Source organism: Zonotrichia albicollis, chromosome 9 (genome assembly GCF_047830755.1).
Source record: "Zonotrichia albicollis isolate bZonAlb1 chromosome 9, bZonAlb1.hap1, whole genome shotgun sequence".
Classification (NCBI taxonomy): Eukaryota; Metazoa; Chordata; class Aves; order Passeriformes; family Passerellidae; genus Zonotrichia; species Zonotrichia albicollis.
In genome coordinates, this window is record NC_133827.1 from 42,505,173 (window position 1) to 42,518,274 (window position 13,102).

Consider the following 13,102-nt stretch of genomic DNA (forward strand, 5'->3'; position numbering starts at 1 on the left):
GTGAGGGCAGGCAGAGCATTCTGACCATAGGATTCCTAGGCATCCATCTTTACTGTTCTTGGAATCAATCATTCAGTTAGCATCTTCTTCCTGCAGTGTTCTCTGAGCCTCATCAGCTCACCGTCAGTTTGAACTCAGTCATCTCCTTTTGCATGCTCTCAGTCCTTGCAGCCATTTTCCTTGCCAAGAGATTTCTGTTCCTGTTGTGTCCCCGTTGTGTGTCCTGTCCTGTCTGTCCTGTGTCACGGGTGTCAGCACACATTTGTGCCGGGGCTGCTCTGCCCTGCCGCATAGCCTGGTGCGATAGGAGAGGGCCCGGGGACTTGGAATGTGTAATGTGGGGTGTAGTTGGACTCCAGATGGGATTTGTAGATGGACACAGGACATCTGGAGCTCTTAAGTTGTCCTGCAACAGTGTGACTCTTGTCCTAACGTTTTTTTCAGATTCAGATGAATTAAATCTGAGCCAGAGGGCCCCATCCCGGGTGAGGGGATTCCCCCGAGCAGGTGAGGCCCCATTTGTCTGTGGAGCAGAAGTGTACATGGTGACTCTGTTAGAGCTCACTTCTTTGTCTTTCTTTTTAGGAAGTGAATCTGGATAGCAGCAGTCAAGGTGGGCCGTGGAGAGAAGTGGTTGTTATTGCTCAGCTCTCAAGGAGAAGAATTTTTTCAGCAGCTTGATCATGTCACAAGAGGGATCTGCCCAGTGTCAAGGATGATGTTTGAGATTGAGGCTTCAGGTGAGTTGAGGATTGTGAGTGGGAGAGGGAGGGTGAGCAGGTATCCAGTTAGGAGTTCTTGGGAGGGGGTTTGCAGGCAGCAGGGTGAGAAAGGGTGTTTATTTGTTTATTTGAGGGCCCCCCCCACAAGGCTTCTAGCAGAGGCATTCCCATGTCTTAGAGCACACAGAGTCATCCAGTGCACTCACAGGAATGCCATTTAACTTTGCCTTTCTCTAACCCAGGTGCCAGCCCTAATAAAGGCCACAGCCTTGGAATCAGGATGAAGCTGGAGCCTGAGGGAGCCAGGCACACTCAGGAGAGGGCAAGTAGCTGACTGGCTGGGATTTGGCCCGCATAACTCTGGACTCATTCTTTGGTTTTGGTTTTCTTTATTGTAGCTGACCGAGAGGCTCACAGGCCATCACGAGGCTCTCTGAAGCAGACTCATTTCAGGTGCAACGTGGATTCCCATCACCGATCATCCCGAAGATAAGTTGGGAGCCACGGCCTGGAGATGGGGGCGTAGCAGGTTGGGAGTTCTTGGGACAGATTTAAAAATTAGCGGAGGGAAAAGCAAACTTGTCCAAGGGCCTCTTAGGACAGCTAAAGGGAGAGGCTCTACTTTTGATGGCAGCTTTCAGGCGGGCAGTGCAGAACAGCTCTGGTTTGTGTCGTGGTTTCCGGTGTGCCGTGTTCCCTAGTGTGTCTTTGGGGTCCCTTTTGCCTTCTTCCCTCGAGGCCCTCACCACAAGCATGATGTGTGGTGTTTGATGTCCCCCTGTTTGTCACGTTCTGTGTCACGGGTGTCTGCACACATATGGGTGCCGGAGCTGTTCTGCCCTGCCGCATGGCCAGCTGTAATAGGAGAGGGCCCGGGGACTTGGAATGTGTAATGTGGGGTGTAGTTGGACTCTAGATGGGATTTGTAGATGGACACAGGACATCTGGAGCTCTTTAGCTGTCCTGCCGCCCTGTGACTTTTGTCCTGACTTTGTTTCAGATTCACCTCCCTAGGTGACTGCAGTGGTTCTATCTAACCCCAACCCTTCTCAAAGCGTGTGAAGGTCAATAATTCATCTTCCAGAAGTTATCTCCAGTCCTGGCTTGTATTTTATGTACCTGTGTTGGTTTATGTTTGTATGTACCTATACCATGTGTATCTCTGTTGGATTATACTCTGTGTACTCACATTCTGTGTACCTATGTTGGCTTGTACTGTGTGTACTTACACAGCATGTAAGTGTGCTACCCTATATTGTGTATACTTACACCCTGTGTACACTTGCACTGTTTGCCTCAGCTGATATTGTCTGTACTTACATTGTGCCACTTACGAACGCAGCTGCCCTGACCTGGCACGTAGTCACAGTTAGGTAGCACAGTTATAAAAACTTTACTGTTGATCTGTCTTTTGTGGGATTTTGGGTAGATAATTTATTGGTCCAGAGTGGGGAGAAGTCCTAGCTGTCAGATAACCACTCTTTAGCCACTTCCTGTCGTCTCGCAGGTCCCTGAAGCTGCCAACTTCCCCCGAATCTACCATTTAACATCAAGGAGCGGCAGCCAGAAGATGTGATAGAAGATGTGTCACAGCACGTTCCTCAGTGTCTGGAGTCAGGGCCGCAGCGAGCGTCTAAGCGGAAAGAGTGTGTGAGAGCACGTGGCTGTGTCTGTGTCTGCTCGTCTCTGCATGGGTGGGCACATGCTGACTGGAGTTAACCTTGTGTGTGACTTTTTTTATTCTAAATTTAACAATGAGTTGCAAAACCTGACAGCAAATCTCCAGCCAGGTTATATTGTATGTACTGACATGGAATGTACCCATGTTGGCTTAAAACCCAGAAAAACAGACGAAGATGGGCAAGAAAAAACCCAGAAAAAAACCCCAAGATGGGCAAGAAAAAACCCTGAAAAAACCCCGAAGACGGGCAAGAAAAAAAACAGAAGAAAATGAGAAAATACCCCCCAAGATGGGCAAGAAAAACCCAGGAAAAACCCCCAAGATGGGCAAGAAAAAACCCAAAGAAAACCCAGAAAAAAATTCCAAGAAGGGCAAGAAAAGACCCAGGAAACACCCAGAAAAAATTGGAAAGAAATTATATATAGTATTACATGCATTATGGATGGTATTGATTTATGTTATATAAAGAATTGTTAAATTATTTTAAATATAAAATATCTGCATATATTTGAAACAAGTTTATATTTCCTAAAATACACTAGAAAAAGATATAAATATAGATTTATCATATCTATCATTTGTTATATATTACACCATATCCATAGATATAAATAAAGTAAGTGGGCTGTTGTTTTTTATTAATTTTTTATAAGTAGTTTAAAATATTAGTTTTTTTTGGTAAAAGCAGGGGTTTTAGTATGAAAATTATAAGTACAGATAATATAAAGGTAGAATTCGAAGTATAGAAATAGATCAGAAATAGCTAAAGATTAGTATAAAAATTAAAAATATAAGAAAAAATAAGTTGTAGCAGTAGATATGGTTCATAATTTTAAAAATAATTCATCTCTATTATTTGAATAGGATACATATTATATAGAATGATTAATATAATGCTTAAATATAAACTATAAATATAAATGTGAATATAGTCATGCAAGTTATATATATAAAAATATTTCAATACAGTTTAAAAGAATAGAGCTTTTTTGTATTTATTAGGATGGGATTTTTATTTTAAATAATACATTTCTATCATGCTTTTAATTTTAAACATAGAGATATCCAATCAATATAGAAAGATATTTATAAAACCACAAAATATATTCTGTCTATTCCTATTATTTATATTTACTTATATTATATAAATTACATGCTACATCAATGTCCACTATAAATATGCATGTGAGTATAAATACGGGAAATAGAAATACCAAATTTATGGTTTTAAAGCAAGGGGGCTTGTTTGCTTCTGATCGGGTAAGATTTTTGGCATTTATTTCAGAGGAGTTTTATTTCAGCGTGGGGTCGCCCTGTTTTTTGCCGCCTTCGCTGCCCGCAGCCCCGAGGCGCGCTGCGCCCCCGGCTGGGGCGGGCGGCAGTGCTGCCGCCTTGTGGGCAGAGCGCGGTACTGCAGGCGTGCGCCGGCAGGCAGCCGAGAGGCCGCCGTGTTGGGAGTGGCGTGTCGCGGGTGTCTCGGACTGTTCCTTGACCTTCTCCAGATGGCGGCGAAAAGGGCGGGGAAGTGGAGGACCCGGCTCGGTCTAATCGGCTGCCTTCATGAAATACCGGCCCCGGCGCGGCTCCGATGGGATTTTCTGTGGCCTTTCAAGTGTACCCGATGCAGTCTGTGGGGTCAGTGATGGCGCTAGCGGGTGCATTTTGGCGTGTTTCTGAAAGGCATCTGGGTTATCCCCTCTCTCTCCCTAGGGCCTCTTTCGGCCGGCTTCTTGGGAAGGGCGTGTCACGAATGTCGCGGACTTTCTTTGACCTTCTCAAGTTGGCGGCGAAATGGGTGGGAACATTGCACACCCCGGTAAATCTGCCGCCCTGTGGCCACAGAGCGGTACTGCACCCCCCCGAGCCAGCTGGGTGCCCGGGGCGGGGCAAGGACGCCGCTGCCGAGGGAGGGAAGGGTGAGGGGCGGGCCAGGGTCTGTAAATGCCGGGGACGGGGGAAGGACATTTCAGGAGTGCAAAGGGACACAATGACCGAGAGAAACGGCGGGGGCGGCCCGGCGGGGCCAGTTTCGGTGGGCGGCGGAGGCGCGGTCGCAGCGCTCCACGGGTCGGGGGCAGCGGGCGGGGGCGGGCGAGCGGCGTCGGAACAAGGCTGCAGCCCCCGGGCCCGCGCCCGCCCCGCTCCAGGCGCTGGGAGCGACCGCGGGCCGGACAATCCCGGCGGGGCGGCCCCGGGCAGGCGGTGCAGGAGGCGGAGCGGGGCCGTGGCTCTCCCCGCCGTCGCTGCCGCCAGCTTTGGAAGGTCGGGCCGGGCGCCCGTCCCGTCCCGCCGGCTCCCGGTCTCTGTAAACTCCTCTCTGGCTTCGCAGGTCCGTGCTGGAGAGGGGGAGAAAGGGCCCTGCTGGTTGCCGTGTCCTCGGTGGGCAGCGAGCTCTGACCTTGGCCGGATGGGCTGCTGAGTAATGGAACAATGGGGATGCGCTTTTATGTATTTAGTGACCTTTACAGATTTCTCCCCCTGCTTCAGGTGAGCGTGCATCATTGCAGGCTTGGGATTGAGTGAAATGCGCTGAGGAAACCAGCTCTGGGGAGGGAAATGCTCTGTTAACATGTGCCTGTTCTTCTGTCAGACTCATCACAGCAGGACAGCATGAAGACTGAAAGTGTAAGAAGATGTGGAGGGAAAGAGAGAATCTGACAGGAGCACCGAACGCGCGAGCGCATGAATTTTGCTTTTTGCTTGGATGTAAACTCAGGAGTTGAAAGGAATTTGGGAGTGAGAAGGGACATTTCAGAAGGTGAAGAAGAAAAAGAAGTTGTTGTTGTTGTTACAGGCCTGGCAAAATCTTTTGTTCTAGCTAATAAAAGAAGTTAGTTTAAATAAAAAAAAGAAAAAAAAAAGTAGTTTTTCTTTACCTGACTATTATATTCATTGGTGGTATATGGTGTGTTGTTTAATTTCTTGGTATGATTAACTCAGTGTAAGTTGTTTTTTGAGTGAACTAACTTTCTGGATGGGTTGGTTTGAATTTGAGACAGGATTGACTTCAATAGGTTTCTTTCATAGACTTGTGATAGTTATTACTGGGGTTTTGGCTTTGTTTACTGTATGCATAAACATACAGCTTTGGTTGGGCCAGCTGGGCTGCCGGAGTTTGTGGGTGTGAATTTATTCGATGGCTTTTGTTAAATGCAGTGTTTAATTTTTGAAAGGTTTTTCAATGTAGTGGTTTTAAGGTGGTTTTTAGAATTGATTGTATGGTTTGATGTTGTTTATAGTTGCTGTCCGGTAAGGGATGTGGTGTGAGTACTTGAACGTTATGGTTTTGGTTTTCCTAAGTTCCATTTTCTTTCTGGTTCGATAGGTTTTTTTAGTTTTATTTTTGGTGCCAGGGGTATTCACATGGTGGGTTTTTATAGGCAATATGTTTTTTAATTTGGGCAGTGAAAGCATAAAAATAAAAAATCTAAACTGTTAAAATACTAAAAAATATAAGTTAGTTTTCTTTTAATTTTAAATTAAGTTTTATAGATTATTGGTTTTTATTTGTGCATTAGCATAAAGGTAGAGCTTTGGGGGCTTCTTTTAGTACTGTTTAGTTTTGAGTCTAGTGAGTTGGTTTGATTTAATTTTTAGTGGGTGTTTGTTTTTCTTAGCAGTTGTGTCATTTTCAAGGTGTATTTGAGTTTTATGGGGTTTTTGAGATATTGGTTTAGGAGGAAGTTTATGATGAGAATGTGCGGAGGTTTTGGGCTAGTTATAGTGGGATTTAAAATTTCTTTACAGTTAGGTTTATGTGAGGTTTTATGAGGGTTCAATGTTGTGGGATGTTTGTTCCGTTAGTAATAAAAATAGGTTTTGTTTTGATGTGCTGCGATGGGATGAGGGTGTGCTGCGTGCCGTTGCTGACGAAGGTACGGTATTGTTGTGGCTCTGATGTGTCGGGTTAATGAATTTATATGGTTTAATATATCATTTAAAATAGAAATAAATATAAATTTAAAAATATATATAAAATTTGAGTGGTAAATATAAATATAAATATAGATAACAGATACATATATAAAACTATTAAACATATGTAAACATATATAAAACTATGGTATATAATTGTTAATATTAATTATGGTATATAATTGTAACATATATATATAACAGACTATAATTTATATATTATTATGTTACAAAGATATAAAAATATAGAATGTAAATATAAAAATGTTAAAATAAATTGGAGATTTTTTTGGGTTGTTTTAGGTTATAGGCTGGGGTTTTTTTATAAATACTATAAATAGAAATAATATAAAAATAGAAATCCTGATATACAGATATCGGTACATATAATAAATAAAATGTATTATTTTTATTTTATATATCTAACTTTAAATATTTATATATTTTCTTTATTAATATAATAAATATGAATCAATATAAGGTATTATCTCTAATATGTAATATCTATAAAGAAAATTATAAATGTAGATGTGAATAGAATTTTAAATATTTAATTAAATGAAGGGGTGTCTTTGGTTTTTATTTGGTTAGAGACAGAGGTTTTATTTTAAATAATATAATTATTATAAAAATGTGAATATTAAGATAGAACTATATAATAAATATATAAAGAGAAATTATTAAGCTATGAATATAAATTTAAATATAAATTTATGTAAGTAAAATGCAGATTTGTAATATAATTTATATTGCCATATAAGGTTATTTATATTCTATAAGTGGGAATATAAATATAAACATATGTAAATATATTTTAAAGGAAAGGGAATTTTTGGCTTTTATTTAAGTAGAGGCAGGGGTTTTATTTTAAACAATATAACTGTTACAGAAGTAAAAATCTTAACACAGAAATTTATATATTTTTATACATATATTTTTATATATTGATTATATAAGTGCTTGGAGTAGATGTAATTTAGAATATAAATTTATTTATAAATTGACATTGATAAAGATAAATGTATAAGTAAGCAATATACATTATGTTCACATTTATATTTATAATGTCTATTAAATATGAAAACATAAGGATATATATATTTAAATGTTGTTTAAAAGAAAGGGTTGGGGTTTTTTTGGTTCTTATTGGGTTAGAGGCAGGGCTTTTATTTTAAATAATATGAATATGGATATTACTGTTCTACTATCAAGATATAAATATATACATAAATATAAAATATATCTCAATATTTAGAAATAGATAAGTAAATATAAATAGCAGGAAGAAATGTAATATAGAATACAAATAACAGTATGCATTAGTATACATTTTAAATGTCAATGTGAATATAAACTTGAAAATATCAATTTAAAAAAATTTAAATACAGTTGAAAAAAAAGGGGTTCTTTTTGGCTATAATTTGGGCGGAGGCAGGATTTATAAAAAATAATATAAATGTTACAGAAGTAAAAATCCTAACACAGAAATAAATAAAAACTATATGAAGATACATATAAAAGTATATAAATAGGGTTAGGGTTAGGTTAATTTATAAAAATTTATAAATTAATCGAACATTAAAAATGAAAAATTAAACATTATATTCAAAATGTATATTTGTGTATAAATGTGGATATAAATATGAAAAATATAATTTAAAAAAAATTAACTACATGTAAATTAAAGGGGTTCTTTTTGGCTTTTATACAGGTAGAAAGAGAGGAATTATTTTAAATAATGTAAATTTTACAGAAGCAAAAATCCTAAAACAAATATATACAGACTATGTAAAAATATGTATAAAAATATATAAATAAATTTAAGTATTAGGAATAGATGTAATATAGACTATAAATTTATTTATAAATAAAATGTATAAATAGACAGTATACATCAATATACATTATAAAGGTGAGTATTATTATGAAAAAATATTTAAAAAAATATTTAAATATTTCTTAAAAGAAATTACTCGGTTTTGTTTGCTGTTTTCCTTTTTTATCCTATTAGGTTAGAGGCAGGAGGGTTTTTTTTCTTCTTACTGGTTTATTTGGGGCATTTATTTCAGAGCAGTTTTTGGTGGGGGTCGCGCCTGTTCTTTTTTGCCACCTTCCCTGCCCGCAGCCCCGAGGCGCGCTGCGCCCCCGGCTGGGGCGGGCGGCAGTGCTGCTGCCTTGTGGGCAGAGCAGTTCTGCATAGAGAGGCCGCCACCTTGGGAGGGGCTCAGTGAGGCTTCCGCGCCTGCCCCTCTCCCTAGCCCTCTTTCCTTTTCCCCGTATTCGCCTTGTCTCGCTCCCTTTCCTCCACTCTGCATTGTGCAGGATGCCTCCCAGACCCAAGCTGCCACCACCTTTAAGTCAGGCAGGTTTGAGGGTCCCAAATGGCTCCGGCATTCTTTAGCAAGGAACCTGGGCTGCTGAGGTTTCTTCTTCTAGGAAAGGGCTGGCATTGGCCTTCCCTGGAGTGGCTGGCTGCCTGCTGAAATTACTGCTTTGCCAAATATGCCTACCAGACCCAAGCCTGCACCAGTGGTAACTCCAGCTGCGGTGGCCATGGCACGTGCCTCATGCTATCTCCCATCAGGAACCTGGGTGGCTGAGTGACGCTTAGCTGAGGAATGGGCAGGCGTTCACGTTCAGGAGGCCAAGGGGCCCTTAGTGGCCGGCTGACTGCTGAAATTCTGTATTCAAGGTTGTGTCGTGGACCCACGCTGCCACAACGTTTAAGTCAGATAGGTTTGAGGGTCCCAAGTGGTCTCAGCAGTCTGCCATCAGAAACCTGAGCTGGTGAGTTACACTTAGCTGTGTAAAGGGCGGCATTGGTGTTCAGGAGGCCCAGGGGCTGTTAGTGGCCGGCTGCCTGCTGAAATGCTGCATTGCCAAATACGCCTAGCAGACCCAAGCTGGCACCAGTTCCAACTCCAGCCCTTTGGCCTCGGCACGTGTCTCCTGCCATCTGCCACATGAACCTGGTGTGCTGAGGTTTGCTTACCTGGGAAAAGGGTCAGCATTAGTGTTCAGGGGCCTGTGGCCTGGAGTGACCGGCTGCCTGCTGAAATTCCGCATTGCGCAGGATGCCTCGTGGATCCAAGCTGCCACCACCGCAAGGTCCGGCAGGTTTAAGAGTCACAAATGCCTGCAGCAACCTGCCATCAGGAAACTGAGCTGGTGAGTTACACTTCCTTGTGTAGAGGGTGGCATTTCTCTCCTGTGCCCAGGGGCCCTTAGTGGCCGGCTGCCAGCTGAAATTTCTGCATTGCCAAATGCGCCGTGCAGACCCAAGCTGGCACCAGTTCCAACTCCAGCCCTTTGGCCTCGGCACGTGTCTCCTGCCATGTGCCACATGAACCTGGTGTGCTGAGGTTTGCTTACCTGGGAAAAGGGTCAGCACTAGTGTTCAGGGGCCTGTGGTCCTGAGTGACCGGCCGTCTGCCACCTGATGTTCTGCGTTGTGCAGGATGCCTCCTGGACCAAAGTTGCTATCACCACAAAATCAGGCTGGTTTCAGAGTCCGAAGCGCCTGCAGCAATCTGCCACACCAACCTGGGCTGCTGAGGTTTGCTTACCTGGGAAAAGGGTCAGCACTAGTGTTCAGGGGCCTGTGGCCCGGAGCGACCGGCTGTCTGCTGAATGTCCGCATTGCGCAGGATGCCTCCTGGACCGACGCTGCAATCTGTGCCGAGTCCAGCTCGTTTGAGATTCCCAAGCGCCTCCATCAATCTGGCACACGAACCTGGGCTGCTGAGGTTTGCTTACCTGGGAAAAGGGTCAGCACTAGTGTTCAGGGGCCTGTGGCGTGGAGTGACCGGCTGTCTGCTGAATGTCCTCATTGCGCAGGATGCCTCGTGGATCCAAGCTGCTACCACTGCAAAGTCAGGCTGGTTTGAGAGTCAGAAATGCCTGCAGCACCCTGCGATCAGAAACCTGAGCTGGTGAGTTACACTTAGCTGTGTAAAGGGCGGCATTGGTGTTCAGGAGGCCCAGGGGCCGTTAGTGGCCGGCTGCCTGCTGAAATGCTGCATTGCCAAATACGCCGTGCAGACCCAAGCTGGCACCAGTTCCAACTCCAGCCCTTTGGCCTCGGCACGTGTCTCCTGCCATGTGCCACATGAACCTGGGCTGCTGAGTTTTGCTTACCTGGGAAAAGGGTCAGCATTAGTGTTCAGGGGCCTGTGGCCCGGAGTGACCGGCCGTCTGCCACCTGATGTTCTGCGTTGTGCAGGATGCCTCCCGGACCAAAGTTGCTACGACCACAAAATCAGGCTGGTTTCAGAGTCCCAAGCGCCTGCAGCAATCTGCCACACCAACCTGGGCTGCTGAGGTTTGCTTACCTGGGAAAAGGGTAGCACGAATTTTAAGGGGCATGTGGCGTGGAGTGACCGGCTGCCTTCTGAAATTCCGCCTTGCGCAGGATGCCTCCTGGACGCAAGCTGCCACCACTGCAAAGTCAGGCTGGTTTGAGAGTCAGAAATGCCTGCAGCACCCTGCCATCAGAAACCTGAGCTGGTGAGTTACACTTCCTTGTGTAGATTTGGCATTGGTATTCTGTGCCCAGGGGCCCTTAGTGGCCGTCTGCCTGCTGAAATTCGGCCTTGCGCAGGATGCCTCCGGCATGCAAGCTGCCACCACCTTTTAGTCAGGCAGGCTTGAGAGTCACACATGGCTGCAGCACCCTGCGAACAGAAACCTGAGCTGGTGAGTTACACTTCCTTGTGTAGAGGGTGGCATTTCTCTCCTGTGCCCAGGGGCCCTTAGTGGCCGGCTGCCTGCTGAAATGCTGCATTGCCAAATACGCCGTGCAGACCCAAGCTGGCACCAGTTCCAACTCCAGCCCTTTGGCCTCAGCACGTGTCTCCTGCCATCTGCCACATGAACCTGGACTGCTGAGTTGTGCTTACCTGGGAAAAGGGTCAGCACTAGTGTTCAGGGGCCTGTGGCCCGGAGTGACCGGCCGTCTGCCACCTGATGTTCTGCGTTGTGCAGGATGCCTCCCGGACCAAAGTTCCTACCACCATAAAATCAGGCTGGTTTCAGAGTCCCAAGCGCCTGCAGCAATCTGCCACACCAACCTGGGCTGCTGAGGTTTGCTTACCTGGGAAAAGGGTCAGCACTAGTGTTCAGGGGCCTGTGGCCCGGAGTGACCGGCTGTCTGCTGAATGTCCGCATTGTGCAGGATGCCTCCTGGACCTACGCTGCAATCTGTGCCGAATCCAGCTCGTTTGAGAGTCCGAAGCGCCTCCATCAATCTGGCACACGAACCTGGGCTGCTGAGGTTTGCTTACCTGGGAAAAGGGGCAGCACTAGTGTTCAGGGGCCTGTGGCGTGGAGTGATCGGCTGCCTGCTGAAATTCCGCATTGCGCAGGATGCCTCGTGGATCCAAGCTGCCACCACTGCAAAGTCAGGCTGGTTTGAGAGTCAGAAATGCCTGCAACACCCTGTGATCAGAAACCTGAGCTGGTGAGTTACACTTAGCTGTGTAAAGGGCGGCATTGGTGTTCAGGAGGCCCAGGGGCCGTTAGTGGCCGGCTGCCTGCTGAAATGCTGCATTGCCAAATACGCCGTGCAGACCCAAGCTGGCACCAGTTCCAACTCCAGCCATTTGACCTCGGCACGTGTCTCCTGCCATCTGCCACATGAACCTGGTGTGCTGAGGTTTGCTTACCTGGGAAAAGGGTCAGCATTAGTGTTCAGGGGCCTGTGGCCCTGAGTGACCGGCCGTCTGCCACCTGATGTTCTGCGTTGTGCAGGATGCCTCCTGGACCAAAGTTCCTATCACCAAAAAATCAGGCTGGTTTCAGAGTCCGAAGCGCCTGCAGCAATCTGCCACACCAACCTGGGCTGCTGAGGTTTGCTTACCTGGGAAAAGGGTCAGCACTAGTGTTCAGGGGCCTGTGGCCCGGAGCGACCGGCTGTCTGCTGAATGTCCGCATTGCGCAGGATGCCTCCTGGACCGACGCTGCAATCTGTGCCGAGTCCAGCTCGTTTGAGATTCCCAAGCGCCTCCATCAATCTGGCACACGAACCTGGGCTGCTGAGGTTTGCTTACCTGGGAAAAGGGTCAGCACTTGTTTTAGGGGCCCTGTGGCCCTGAGTGACCGGCTGTCTGTGACCTGATGTTCTGCGTTGTGCAGGATGCCTCCTGGACCAAAGTTGCTACCACCACAAAATCAGGTTGGTTTCAGAGTCCCAAGCGCCTGCAGCAATCTGCCACACCAACCTGGGCTGCTGAGGTTTGCTTACCTGGGAAAAGGGTCAGCACTAGTGTTCAGGGGCCTGTGGCCCGGAGTGACTGGCTGTCTGCTGAATGTCCGCATTGCGCAGGATGCCTCGTGGATCCAAGCTGCCACCACTGCAAAGTCAGGCTGGTTTCAGAGTCAGAAATGCCTGCAGCACCCTGCCATCAGAAACCTGAGCTGGTGAGTTACACTTAGCTGTGTAAAGGGCGGCATTGGTGTTCAGGAGGCCCAGGGGCCGTTAGTGGCCGGCTGCCTGCTGAAATGCTGCATTGCCAAATACGCCTAGCAGACCCAAGCTGGCACCAGTTCCAACTCCAGCCCTTTGGCCTCGGCACGTGTCTCCTGCCATCTGCCACATGAACCTGGATTGCTGAGTTGTGCTTACCTGGGAAAAGGGTCAGCACTAGTGTTCAGGGGCCTGTGGCCCGGAGTGACCGGCCGTCTGCCACCTGATGTTCTGCGTTGTGCAGGATGCCTCCCGGACCAAAGTTGCTACGACCAAAAAATCAGGCTGGTTTCAGAGTCCCAAGCGCCTGCAGCAATCTGC

At 45.8% G+C, this 13,102-nt stretch overlaps 1 long non-coding RNA gene across 1 annotated transcript; it reads left to right on the top strand.

The window, feature by feature from the left end:
* Positions 1-1,223: 1,223 nt before the first annotated feature.
* LOC141730192 (uncharacterized) lies at positions 1,224-5,267 on the top strand. The gene is made up of 6 exons (XR_012581727.1): positions 1,224-1,786; positions 2,230-2,368; positions 3,906-4,038; positions 4,114-4,435; positions 4,733-4,890; positions 4,994-5,267. It is a non-coding gene; the product is annotated as an uncharacterized LOC141730192 (long non-coding RNA).
* Positions 5,268-13,102: the final 7,835 nt, after the last annotated feature.